Raw genomic sequence first — 12,345 nt, forward strand, 5'->3', positions numbered from 1 at the left:
ATATTGAGCAATGCAAATCTGGCTTCCATATGAGATGCAAACTTAAACTGTGCCAGTTACATATGATCCAGTATGATTTAAAGGTCTTCCAGATGTGTCCTTTACACAGATTCCAAATCATAGAGTTAATATTCATTTATGTTTGCAGGTCACCAGTTGGTCTTGGAAGGCAAAAATAGGTCCTGGTAGTAGTTGGCATCAAGCGAACAAGTCTCTCCAAGACCAAATTGCTCCCAGCAATATCGAACTCATTGTGTAGGTGTTCTAAATTGCCATCTGGCAAGGGTGTAGCACCCCTGGGTTTCATTGATAAAATGAAGCGGGTAATTCCATATCTGAAATGGTAATCTGCTGATCAGATTACCCTTTCACAAACTACATGCCAAAAGCATAGTGTATAGCTGTGCCCTGCTGCATTAGGATCATGATCTGCAGCACCTACTCTACCAGTGGCACATAGCAGGTTCAGCGGTCACAGATAGCTGCAGTGACAGCCAAATCTCTTTGGCACAGGGACTGAATTTAAGATATGCACCAGTTTCAAAATATGATTATGAGTAGCCCATGCTGAGTTTAGGCATGGTGCATGGTACTGCTCATAATCCTTGCAGCCACATCCAATTTCATATCACACGTGTCTGCTCAGCTGTAGAAGCTGTTGTGTATTCTGGCAGGATAGCTTGGTCCTGCCAAGTGACGGGACAAGAACCTGAATTGCCATGCTGCATCTTTTTGCAAGGTAGGTAACACCCTCACCCAGAGAGAGACACTCAACAGGAAGCAGTCTTGGGCAGAGGAATCTAAAGGACATACCCATTCAAAAAGGCGTAGCCTCACACTACGATCTTCATACCAAAGGGGCCTTTGATCGTATTGGGGAGGGGTCAGAGTAGACAGGGAGAGCTCTATATATTTAAATTCACCATCTTGTTTCTCAGCACAAAGCACTTTGGGTGTGATGTCAGAAGGGCAAAGTCTACTTCTTTCACAAACAGGCATAGTACCCATAAAGCAGGTTAGCTTTAGTCAAATCAACTGTGGACTTTCACCTTTAAAAGAAGGGGTATCGCACCTCTTTTGGACTCCAACCCTTTAAGATATTGTTAGGACCCTTATGGAGGTAGCAGACCTTTCCAGAATCCTCTGGTGGTAAGGTGAAGGAAGGTGTTCCAAGGAAGAGGTGAGCTCTGTCCCCTAAACATCCCCAGGGGCAATTGGGGACGACCAGGCAGTCCGAGGACCTCAACATGTTGGAGGACCCCTGCAGTTGTGTACCAGTCTCCCACGGGTTTGCGAGCATGAGAAAAAGGACACTTCCTATCCCAGAGACCCTAGATTGGGCCACAAGGCAGCTGGAAGCCAGAACTGCAAGGAGCCCTTTGTTTCCACCTGCGAGTGGTGATTAGAGCATGTTCGACACCGTTCGAACAAGCATAAAACTTCAGAGCAGCTTTTTGTATGCATCATTCTTTGAACCAGTTTGCATGTTTCAAACCAGTTCACAGCCGCACCATGCCAGCTAAAGTGCTTTGTTGCATCGGCTTGAACTACACTGCCCAAGCATTGCTCGAACTGCCAGATTCAATATCTCTGCACTTTTAAATTGATCGAACCTGGTGTCTTCCAATCAGCAACCAAACCTCTGCATCGAACCAACTCACCTGACTATCCTGGTACTAGCTTGCCGCTGTCATATTCACGACTGCTGAATGAATCGAACCGGATGACCATCTGACCCACACAGCTTGAGTAACGCTACGAAACAGTTACCTTCCGTCAGACCCCAGCTTGACACCATGTGAAAGGGTAAATTCCAGGATGGTAAGCCAGACGGGTCTGTCTGCTAACATCAGGTGTCACGGCAGTGAAAGACCAAAAGGATGAATGTCGGGAGGTGGTTCCTTGGCTTGTGATGGACAGAATTCCTATCAAATGGGAGAAGAAACTGCATCTGAAGGTCACTTAATCTAAACTGGCAGTGTTCGTTTTGTTTTTGTTGCCAGGAAACAGCTGATGTGGAGGAAGACGTCCGTTACGAGTGGGCGTATGTGAAAGTGTTCATGCAAAACGTTATGAGTTGGGACTGAAAAATGTTGTTGTCATACCAAGTCCCTGTTGTTAAGAGACTTTATGCAGAGCTAGTTGCGAGCGGAGGCGAGATAAGCAGAGAGGAGGCTTCTTTGCTCTAATACGAAGAAGGCCGTATTGAAATTGTCAAGGTTCGTAGCGTCTTGCTGATGGAAGAATAAGGGCCTCATTAAAAGGGCTTCGCGAGAATGTGCCGGCCGTCCAGGTCTGATCAGTTCTGTGGCAGCTGGGACCTGAGCAGAGCCGAAGTAGCGGAGCGGCTGAAGGGGGCATGACCATCCAGTCACCAGCTGGGCCCTAATCAGCTGTTCACTCTTGGCATTCCTGCAGCAGTCGCGATGAAAGGACATCTGCCGGTGAAGTGAAGAAGTGCGGCCGAGTTGCGAGGACATCTGCCGGCGAATGTAGGAACTAAAAGTAAGATTAATGAAATTGCTGGTGAAGCTATAGGAAGTTATCGAGTGGCTGAATCGTGCCCGTGTAGGAGTGATACGAGGGAGTCTGCCCGCGTTAGCCACCTGTGGACACGAATGAGCCTCAAAGAAAGAAGATAAGGGTAGTCCCACTTAAAAGGAACTGCCTATGAGGAAAAAAACACCGGAAATTAAGGCATAGTATTGCCTTAACATTTCAATACAAAGACGGCCAAGAGGGAACTATAAAAAAAACTGTTCATAACGTGACTGCATCCCTTCAGGAACAGGTCAGTTCCGACCCTACACCCCTTAGTCTACAAGAACCAGAAGCGCCTGAGGCCCGGAGAGTTACAAGACTCATGTTACTTCTGTTGAACTTATTCTTTTTAAATTAAAGTTACAGTATTTACCTCCTTATAAGTGTGTTGGCCCTCATTCCCACCTAGAAATAGTGACACACCCGCTCGCCACTATATCACTGACTGCCACATCATCGAACCATGCCACACCGAGAAGCCTTGTTGGATGCGGTTGAACTGCCAGGACATTTGCAAAAGTATTTTTGACTGATATCTGTTTTCGGCTGTCCATCTTTGAGCCCCATAGACTGGATAGGTAACTTTACTCCTTTTTGCAACGTCAAGAACATATCTTTTTTGTACATTAGGTAACGAGACTGGAGGAGAAAAAGGCAATTTAATACCACAGAGTGCTGCATCTGCTAGCTTTCATATTCTGTGTTATTTCTACAGTGTGAGTTTTTTGTATTGTTTTCTAGTTAGTTTATATTGTAGCTGTTGTTTTTGATTAAAGTATATATGTTTTTATAGAACCTTGATTGGATAACCCTTTATTTTCGACTTTTAGTTTGGGTTACTACTGAACAACATTCACACGCCCTTGAGTGCATAGCCTTCCCTTGGCCCAAGTTACTGCAGAAGTTGATGGAGGTAGATTTTTAATTGTGGCTTCTGCGAGCTGCAATCAATTCAGAAGGTCTCCACAGTCAGCACACTGTCCACCGGCTCCACAAGGACCTGGTTGCATTGAAGGAATCTCATGCTGGTACTCGAGCTCATTTTACGCCACAGTTATACAATGCGATGTGGGAACCCCACAGTTACCTTCAGTGTCCCCAGGAAGGACACATGCCCCCTCTGTATTAAGTACTTGTTCATGGAAGTGGTCATGGAAGGCTGTTGGAACAAACATTTTGGATTTGCAGTGAGTCAGCAACCGAGTCCCTGTATGCGATACTGAGTCTTTAAAATCCTCAGGCTCCCACGCTCTACCTTTCTTTCCACCTTAGTTCTTAAGATTTTCTGGATGGCGCACAGCCTCTGTAGCTCCCTTTTCTGCAGCGTTCTGGACCCATATTGCACCCCTCTCCATATGGCATGTGTCTCGAGCATACTGCATGCCCAACATGGTCCAGAGATGCTCCCAAGCAACTGCTGCCTCACACCTACTTGTACATAGCAACATGTGAGACACACCAACTTGTGAGGCAGGAAACAGTCTACGACCGCAGGATCCTGTGACAAATCTGCTCTTTAGACTGCTAACCGAATGGGGCCAACCCGGTCCCTGGTACCCCACAGTGATCTTCTCAACCAGCCCCGGCCGTTGTAGCTAGCCAGCCTGATTTTTATTCTCACTCCACACCTAAACCACATGGCACAACAGGGGAGATAGCTCAACTGTTGCCTTCACAAGTGAAACCCTGCTTCTTCAGCATACTGCTCAACCCCCTGCTTGGGTTGGGAGGCTCAGGACACTAATTCCCATGGTCTTGCACCACCAGCACAACAGGAGACAAGGGGACATAGAAGTCTGTCTCTTACCCAGCTCTATATTCTGCTTCTGTGTGGTATGCCTTTTTATTCAGAAATGTGCTGCAACCTATTGATTATAAAATGGCAACAGGACCTACACACAACCAGAAAAAAGTCCAAAGTGTGGTTGGTGTTTAATTTTGTAAACGTTCATGAAAAGTAAACTAGGTTATTCATAACCCCTGATGCTGCCAACATATATACTTTTAAACCTGGATCCTTCTAATTTACATCGAAGACTCGTGAGAGGTGCTACAATCTTGGTACTATGTCCCCACTTACTCTCCCAACCTATTAAGAACCTGAATGATCCTCAGAGTGATCGGGGTCCTGCCTACAACTATTATACATATAGAGTGCAAGGCAGCTACTCCACCCCTGGCTAAAGTTAGCCTGTCATCCGTTATAAATAAATCCTAGGTTCCTGGAATTGCTATTTCTCCTAATCTTAATTTGAACACCTGTTAGGCCGTCCAGTGTTATACACCAACTCCATTACAAGGAGGTCCCTTCCCTATCCTGAAAAACTGGAGAAGTGGATAAAACTCTCAAAAGGTGATGCCTGCAGGTTAACTCTTTCAGGTTCAGCAGAATACACCTGTGATTTGACTCTGGGCTACCTTTACCATAGATACACCTCAGTCATTTTTTCTCCATCAGTGACTCTGTTTAGATTACCACTCACGTGAACTAGGTCCACCCCTTTGGCATTCTTCTAACCCAGCTTCTTATTCAGTGAAACGTCCCCAGTGATTAGTGCAGTGTACTGTCAATCACCTAGTCACTAAGTAACACCTGCTTGCAGACAGTCTCCTATGGGACATGATATAGCCATCGAAACCTATCTCAGTTAATTACCTACTAATAAACGGCATCATACCAGCAACTAAATAACCAAAAGCCTTACCCTCTGCAGTTACAGGCAAGCCTGGTTAGTCAATTTCCTGCCTGGCCGTTAAAAGTAATTTTTCACAGTATTAGCGCAGAGTGACTCCTTTGAACAAGTGACCACATGTACAGCAACTCTGGCGACACTGGTAAAGCATGCCCATAGGACAATGTAAAAGGCTTCAAGAGCCCCTCCCTACTGGCGAATCATTGGAATTTAGCCTTCCGTTTGGGCTGCCTGTGAAAATATTTTAAGAGTAGTTCCCTTCTTGTTTCTGACCTATGTTTTCAGGTCTGTAGGGGGAGTCAGATGAAAAATATGTTCCCGCATCCAGAGGAAAACGTACAAAACCTGTAAAGATAGTGCCTCACAGAAAATGGATCTTTGTATAGAAAGAAAAACAGTAAGGAGTTGTTCTAGACAAAACATGGCATACGTTTAAAGCATGCATTAGAGGGTTATTGCTTAGCTACAGAAGGTAAAAAGATTGCCTGGGAGCTAGAGCAGGTGAAACAGCATCTTCAACAGTGTGTGGAACAACGCCTTTCTATATAGCAGGATACTAGATATTCAGGACTTAAGGATAGATTCAATGAGACCCCACCCCCCTCGAGAAATATTAAGATATGGCGGATAATGCAATGGCAATGAGGGCTCGGGAAGAGCAATGGCCTTGTCTGTTGGAGCAAATATGGAGAGCAACATACTAGAAATATAGATATATGCAACTGTTGCCTGTAGACGAGGACGAACTGTATTTGTCTTTGAATCGTATGGTGGTGGTGCAATTTGAAGACAGAGGGGACCTCTTGAGGAATGGATAGGCCTGGAGATAGTCTTGTCAATATAAGCAATGAAAAACACCACTAGGCACCGATGGGTTGGGCAAAGAATTGTATCAAGCTAATGTTGAGAAGCTAGACCCTAAACTATACACAATAATATCATAAATGCATCGGAAAGGGTGGCACCCTTAGACAGTATACAGATGACAAACATGCTTTTCCTGACACCGAATCGGGACACCCCCCCCCCCCCCAACAGGGTAATTAATATGGATGCCAAGATCCTTGCGGGACTTAAAACAAATAGATTATAAATCATGTAATTAATACTAATTGAGCCGATTCAGTCAGGATAGTCAACATGGCAAACATCAGGCGTCTGATGATGGGGAAGATCAAACATTGCCCTCACCACTAGCTATTGGCTGGTGAGAATTCACTACTGGTAAGTAGGAAATGGTGCAGCGTTGTGACACGGCACTAGAGGAGTACCCCAGATAGGTTAACCTTCTCCCCAATAGAGTATTAAGAGAATAAAGATATGAACCTCCCAGACACCAAATTGGGGAAGAAGGCAGGAGGAATGCCACCAGACCCTCCTTCGCTTATTAACAGAATGCCCAGCTGGAATAAAGGAGGAAATGCAGGTCAGAAGGCAAAGGTGATACCCAGAAAGAGGAGACCAACACTGACCCAGGAAGCACGAGGACACATCTAGGCAAGCTGTAGGAGTTCGGAATGATCCCAAAGGATACTGGGAATTCTGAGTCGAGAGAAATTTCACGTGTTCAAAAGGTCCAATAATCTGTATCAAAAACAAGAAACAACTTCCACAAAGAAAAATCGGAGAACTCAGTCTTTGATCCATATGCCAATACAGGAAAGCAATCCATGAGCACTACAAATGAAGTTCAGAGGCCAAACAAAGCACACTCGATCAAAGTCACCCAAAGTCCAAAATCAGTCCAAAAAACATAATCCAAGGGTCATAAACCTTGCAGGTAACACAAATATGTAACGCTGCATCAATTGACAAAACAGCTAAGAACCACAGCCGAAAAGCAGTCTTTTAGCTTCCGTCCCGCTAGCCGGTTCTGGCTGCATAACAGAACCTTCTTCCCCATCACATGACCGGACTTCATGTGTAGGGTAAGCAACGTCCAGTCTCTTCCTGAATCTCTCCTGCTGAAGCTGCCATGACAACAGCCCATCAACACTGCAGACCGCATAATTGTGAATGTTGATCACTCATGGAGCATGTGACTTTATACCTGGCTAGTAGCATGCAGAATGACATTTTTACCCTTAGCAATTTACTGTGCCTATCCATAACATACCATAGTGGGCATAGTGGGCAGTTTAGGAGTTTTGTCACATATGGCATGATCAGCGAAATGGTGTGGACATCCAAGATATCCTGATGGGCCAGGAGCACCATAGTAATGATATATGAAGGGTTAGGGGTGAGTAGCAAGTACCAGGCTTACATAATTACTTGGAGGCAGCACATTTGCCGTACATGGTAAGCTGACTAGATCCAATTAACAAAATATCCAACAGCTCCATGCATGCTTCTGAATGGGGAAACGCTAGATGAGATGTTGCAGATAGTGACTCAACTGTGAAGAGAGTGGACCATGAACTTAGTCACGGTTACAAGATTCAAGCTATTGTGTACAAGATCCTTGTCCCAGCCATGTAAGGGAAACACTACTCTAAGAGTTCTCCCCCCAACTCAGTCTGGAATCCTCAGGGAGCAACACCATAAGTACTTGCCTCTGGGTCCCAGGGCCCTGCTATGTTGTTCGGATTTCTCTCCAGGGCGTCTCCTGGGGCACGGGGTAGGAGGGTTTTCCAGATACCCTCTCTGCGACTTGCCGTTGGTTTTCATTCGTCCAAATGCTACTCTGCTAGCTTCCTTCTCTGGTCATCTTGTACTCAAACCTGGGACTGGAGATCTCCAAAGAGCTCTGGCATCCCCTGAAGTAGGTGGCTTATTTGTCTGCACCAGTCGGGTAGAATAAGCACTTAACTGTCTTCCTGCTATAACAACAGCTCTGCCCATCAATTATTTATTTTTTAAACTGTTTATTAATTTTACAACATATTACACAATACCCCACAAATCCCCCCCTTCCTACATCCCCTCTCAGAAGCACTCAAGTCTTTCCCTAATCCACTTCAATGGGTGCAATATGTTGTTGTTCACTCCAAGTCTAAAAGTTTGATGCGTTGGGGGCACCAAATAATCCGAAAGTCTTCTTTGAGGAAAGCTAGAGTTTCTCCCCAGTCTTTTGCAAAATTGTGCATATTCTCATTCATGTCATACGTAGCCCACTCTACACTCTAGAGACACTATTTCCCATACTTTGCACAACCAGTCCTGTGTCGTGGGTATATTCAAAGTTTTCCATCATTATAGTCATTGCTGCCAGTGTTAATATCACCCTCGCTTTTTCACAGCTTTCAGCCCCCTCTCCAACCCTCTTCCGCTCCCTCCTTGATGCCCAACAAAATCAGTTCCGGTGGTCTACTTCTCCCCCCCCACCGTCCCGTAGGCCGAGTCCAGCGCCAGCTGTACTTCCCTCCAGAAGAGCTCAATTTTCGGGTATCTCCACCAAATATGTTCCGCCGTACCCTTCTTCCCGCAACCCCTCCAACACTCCCCTGATACCTCCGGGTACATATTGTGAAGGCGGGCAGGCGTGAAGTGACATCCATAGAGTATTTTGTACCATACCTCTTGCAGCTGAGACCAAGGGTTGGTCACCTATAGTTAACAGACTAATGTCTAAAACATATAGGACTTGTCTCGACCTTACAAGGACAAGCACCTTTCCTATACATGTGCGTTTGCACTATAAATTAGTGCCTATTAGACCTGCTCATGCCTCACTACAGTCTATTCTTATGTTGCACCGCATTAAACTGTTGTAAATGAATCTTTAGGTTATTTTGCATTTTCTGTTTTTGCCTTCATACTCCTCAGTCTACAACTAATGTGTTTTCTTGATGAAGTATAAGTACATGTGAACAACCTACACTTTTGTAAACTTACAATTGCAGAAGATCTTTAGGGTACATGTTTCTAAATGCTACCCGATTGTGCTTGAAAGCATCAAGATGCCATACCTTGATTGTTGTTGGCCTAATAGCTTGTTGTAATAAATTTGCACCACATAAAGCCTTTTTTCCTGTTAGTACTGTGCTCACATGTACAAATAAATGTGCCTGTAGCCTCTACCCCTTGGGGTCCCTCAGACTTTGACACAAGTTTGGACTAGTGGTGACCTTTGTAAACACCACACCCCCTCTCTTCAATAATGGCATACAGAACCAAGAGTATGTTCTAACTATTGTCAGGCGGCTACCCCCGTATGTGATATCTTGCAGCTGAGAAGCTCTAGCCAGCCTTGGAATTATTCCCCACAGCTTCCCCCATTCCCCCCTTTCTATTTCCCTCCCCAGTATCTGCTCCCATGTAAGGCCAGTGTTGTCTAGGAGTGACATCATCCAGGATCCTATACAGATTGGAGATCAGCCCCTTAGCTCTGTCGTTTCGAACGTAAGAATTTTTCAAACGGCATTACCTTTCTGGTGGCTGCCGCCTCCCTAATTACTGGGTTCATCACCCAGTGTCGTAGTTGGGTATACCCGAGTCTCTCCCCTTCTCCCACTGCACTCACTTTTGCACTCTGAATGAAAGGATCTTCTCCCCCTCGGAACATGGGGGAGAAGATCCATCCTCCAGCTTCCCCCATCCTCCAGCCTGCCACTGCTTGAAAGCACCTCTCTGTCCCAGGCAAGAAATCTCCATTATTGAAGATCGGTGTGAAGGGGGACGGAAAGGTTGTAATTCCCTGCTCTTTCACTAGCTTGTCCCAATTATCTGCTACTAGTGTTGCGATAGTACCCTTATACATGTGTTTTAATCTGTGCTGCCTCGGCAGCCACAGTACTTCCTTCAGTTCCTGTTGTGTCACTGCCCGATCCATCTTGACCCATTGTTTCCCCTCACCCTTGCTAAGCCATTCCCATATTACCCTTAGCTGCGTACCCTCACAGTACTGCCAGAAATTGGGAAGGGCTAGCCCCCTTCCCTCCAAGGGGCCCTGAGCAGATGCCCACTGATCCTCGCCTTCCTGCCCTCCCAAATAAATTCATTAATTAAATTCTGCAGCTCTCTGAAGAAGCATGCCGGTACCCCCTGCGGGATTGCCTGAAATAGATATAACATGTGTGGCAAAGTAACAATTTTCACTGCCGCAAGCCTCCCCATTCAAGAGATCCGACGATTCCTCCATTTATGAAATTCCCGCTTTATTCTTTGGAATTGTATACGCGGTGGCTTGGATTTGAGTAATTACTCCCGATTTACTGCAGATTTAAAAGCATCAAATCACTGCACTCCTGCCATAGATGAATTAGGAAAATTTTGACTGCAGTTACATTATTATGGTATTTATTGAGCGCGAACCTAGTTTCGGGAAGCAACAGAGTGCTTTACAGGATGTACACAACAGTACAGATGCATAACTGAGCGCTTTTCAGAGGTAACAGAACCGATATACAGCAGGGTCCAGATACAGAGCGGCACAGAGAAGGGGTACCACTGTACAGGGTGTTGTGCAGAGAGGGGCGGACAGCGCCTAGAGAGTCAGATGGGTCTTGAGTGCTTTTCTGAATTGTAGAAGTGTGGGGGCGAGTCTGATGCTGATGGGGAGGAGGTTCCAAAGGGCTTGGAGCATAGGAAGAAGAGGCTGGTCCTTTCCTTTTTACAGCAGCAGATTTCAAGTCTGCACATGTCCTGGCTTCTGGTGGTGCACTGTCTGCCAGAGATGCAGAGTTTCTCTGCCATGTAGCTCAGTGACTTGAGGGAGACTGCATAATAGATGATGAAGCAAGACTGGAAGGTGTATTGGTGGATGTGGATGTTGTCTGTGGCTAAGAGGGCTCCATGTATAGACTGAATATCACTGGTGAGAGGATGGAAGCCTGTGGGACTCCACAAGCAACGGGTAGCATTGGAGATCTAGAGGAGACCATCTGAACAAACTGTTGGCGGTTGGCGAAGGTAGGAGTTGAACCAGTATAGGACAAGGTGGTTGATCCACATACACGAATGTAGGGTGTCCGTGAGCGGCTGGTGGTCTACTGTGTCAAAAGCAGCCGAAAGGTCGAGTAGAACCAGGCGGTATGGGTGAATGTCGTCAAGGATGTTGAGGGTGTCATCTACCACCTGTATGGTTGCCGTCTCTGTGCTGCATCTGGGTCTGAACCTGGATTGGTAGTTTAGAGGAGATTGTTGGTGTCCATGTGTTGCTGCAGTTGCGCGGCTGCCACTGTCGATCCTACCTAGAAAGGGGAAATGGGAGATGGGGCGATCGCTACCTAGGTTGTCAGGATCCAGAGTGGGTTTTTTAGAAGAGGAATTTGTCCCTGTCTTTAGGGTCGATGGGCAGGTGCCTTGAATTACGGAGCTATTGATTATCTCCATGTAAGCAAAGAGCTTCTGCGTGGAGGGTCTTGAGGATGGATGCTGGGAGGATGTCGTCTCTCCACAATGTGGCTTTGAAGGCAGCCAGAGTTTCTACCAGGTGCGCTATGTATAGTGTATCTTGAATGTTGTTCATGGTGTGGACATTTTGCGCTGAAGGACATGAGGTGGGTCTGTGGATGCAGAGCTGGTGCCTAAGTGCTGGCGAATCTTGCTGATTTTGTCGAAGGTGTTGAGGGTGGTGGATTTGTCGATGGAGTGTGGTATGGCAGGGTCGGGTAGCGGGTTGACGAAGTACTTGACTGCTTTGAAGAGTACTATGCTTTTGTTGTCAGTGTCTGTTATGGTGGACCGACAGTAGGAGGCCATGGCTGCGTTGATTAGTTGTCGGCAGGTTGCTCAAAGTTCCTGGAGTAGCGCCAGGACGGATGAGGTCCTGGAGCAACACCAGGTTTTATCTTATTTGCTGATGAGTCTTTGGCTGAGGTTGAGTTCTTGCGTGCACCAGGTTGTTGTTTCGGTTTGCAGGTGTATTTCAGAGGCACGTGGCAGTCGATGGAGGTTCAGAGGGTGGCGTCAAGTGTATCCAGTAGAGAGTCGCAGATCAGTTGGGGGTGTTCGGTTCATCTGAGGTGGATGTTTGTGAGATCTTCCGCGAGGGCTTTCACCAGGAAGTTCCTGAAGGTTTGTCTGATGGGTTTTTGCTTGGGGTGCTTGATTGATGTGGTGTGCAGGATGTTTAAAGGCACGGCAAGCTGGTAAGACCAGTCAACCACGAGAGGAGAGCTGTAGTGGAGGCAAAACTAGGCTGAGGATGTTGCCTTTCTTGTGCAGT

General features: G+C 46.2%; 1 protein-coding gene across 2 annotated transcripts in view; it reads right to left on the reverse strand.

Moving 5' to 3' along the window:
* MSH2 (mutS homolog 2) overlaps positions 1-12,345 on the reverse strand; it is a 1,146,446-nt gene that overhangs the window by 857,410 nt on the left and 276,691 nt on the right. The window contains exon 1 of one of the 2 annotated variants that reach the window (XM_069608418.1): positions 1,662-1,866. The exons of the other annotated variant lie outside the window; for it this stretch is intronic. The gene's annotated coding sequence lies outside the window, so the exon portion shown is untranslated. Of the gene's footprint in view, positions 1-1,661; positions 1,867-12,345 lie in introns of those variants that run through there. 2 annotated transcript variants of the gene reach the window in all.

Source organism: Ambystoma mexicanum, chromosome 4q (genome assembly GCF_040938575.1).
Source record: "Ambystoma mexicanum isolate Mex_15411 chromosome 4q, UKY_AmexF1_1, whole genome shotgun sequence".
Taxonomy (NCBI): Eukaryota; Metazoa; Chordata; class Amphibia; order Caudata; family Ambystomatidae; genus Ambystoma; species Ambystoma mexicanum.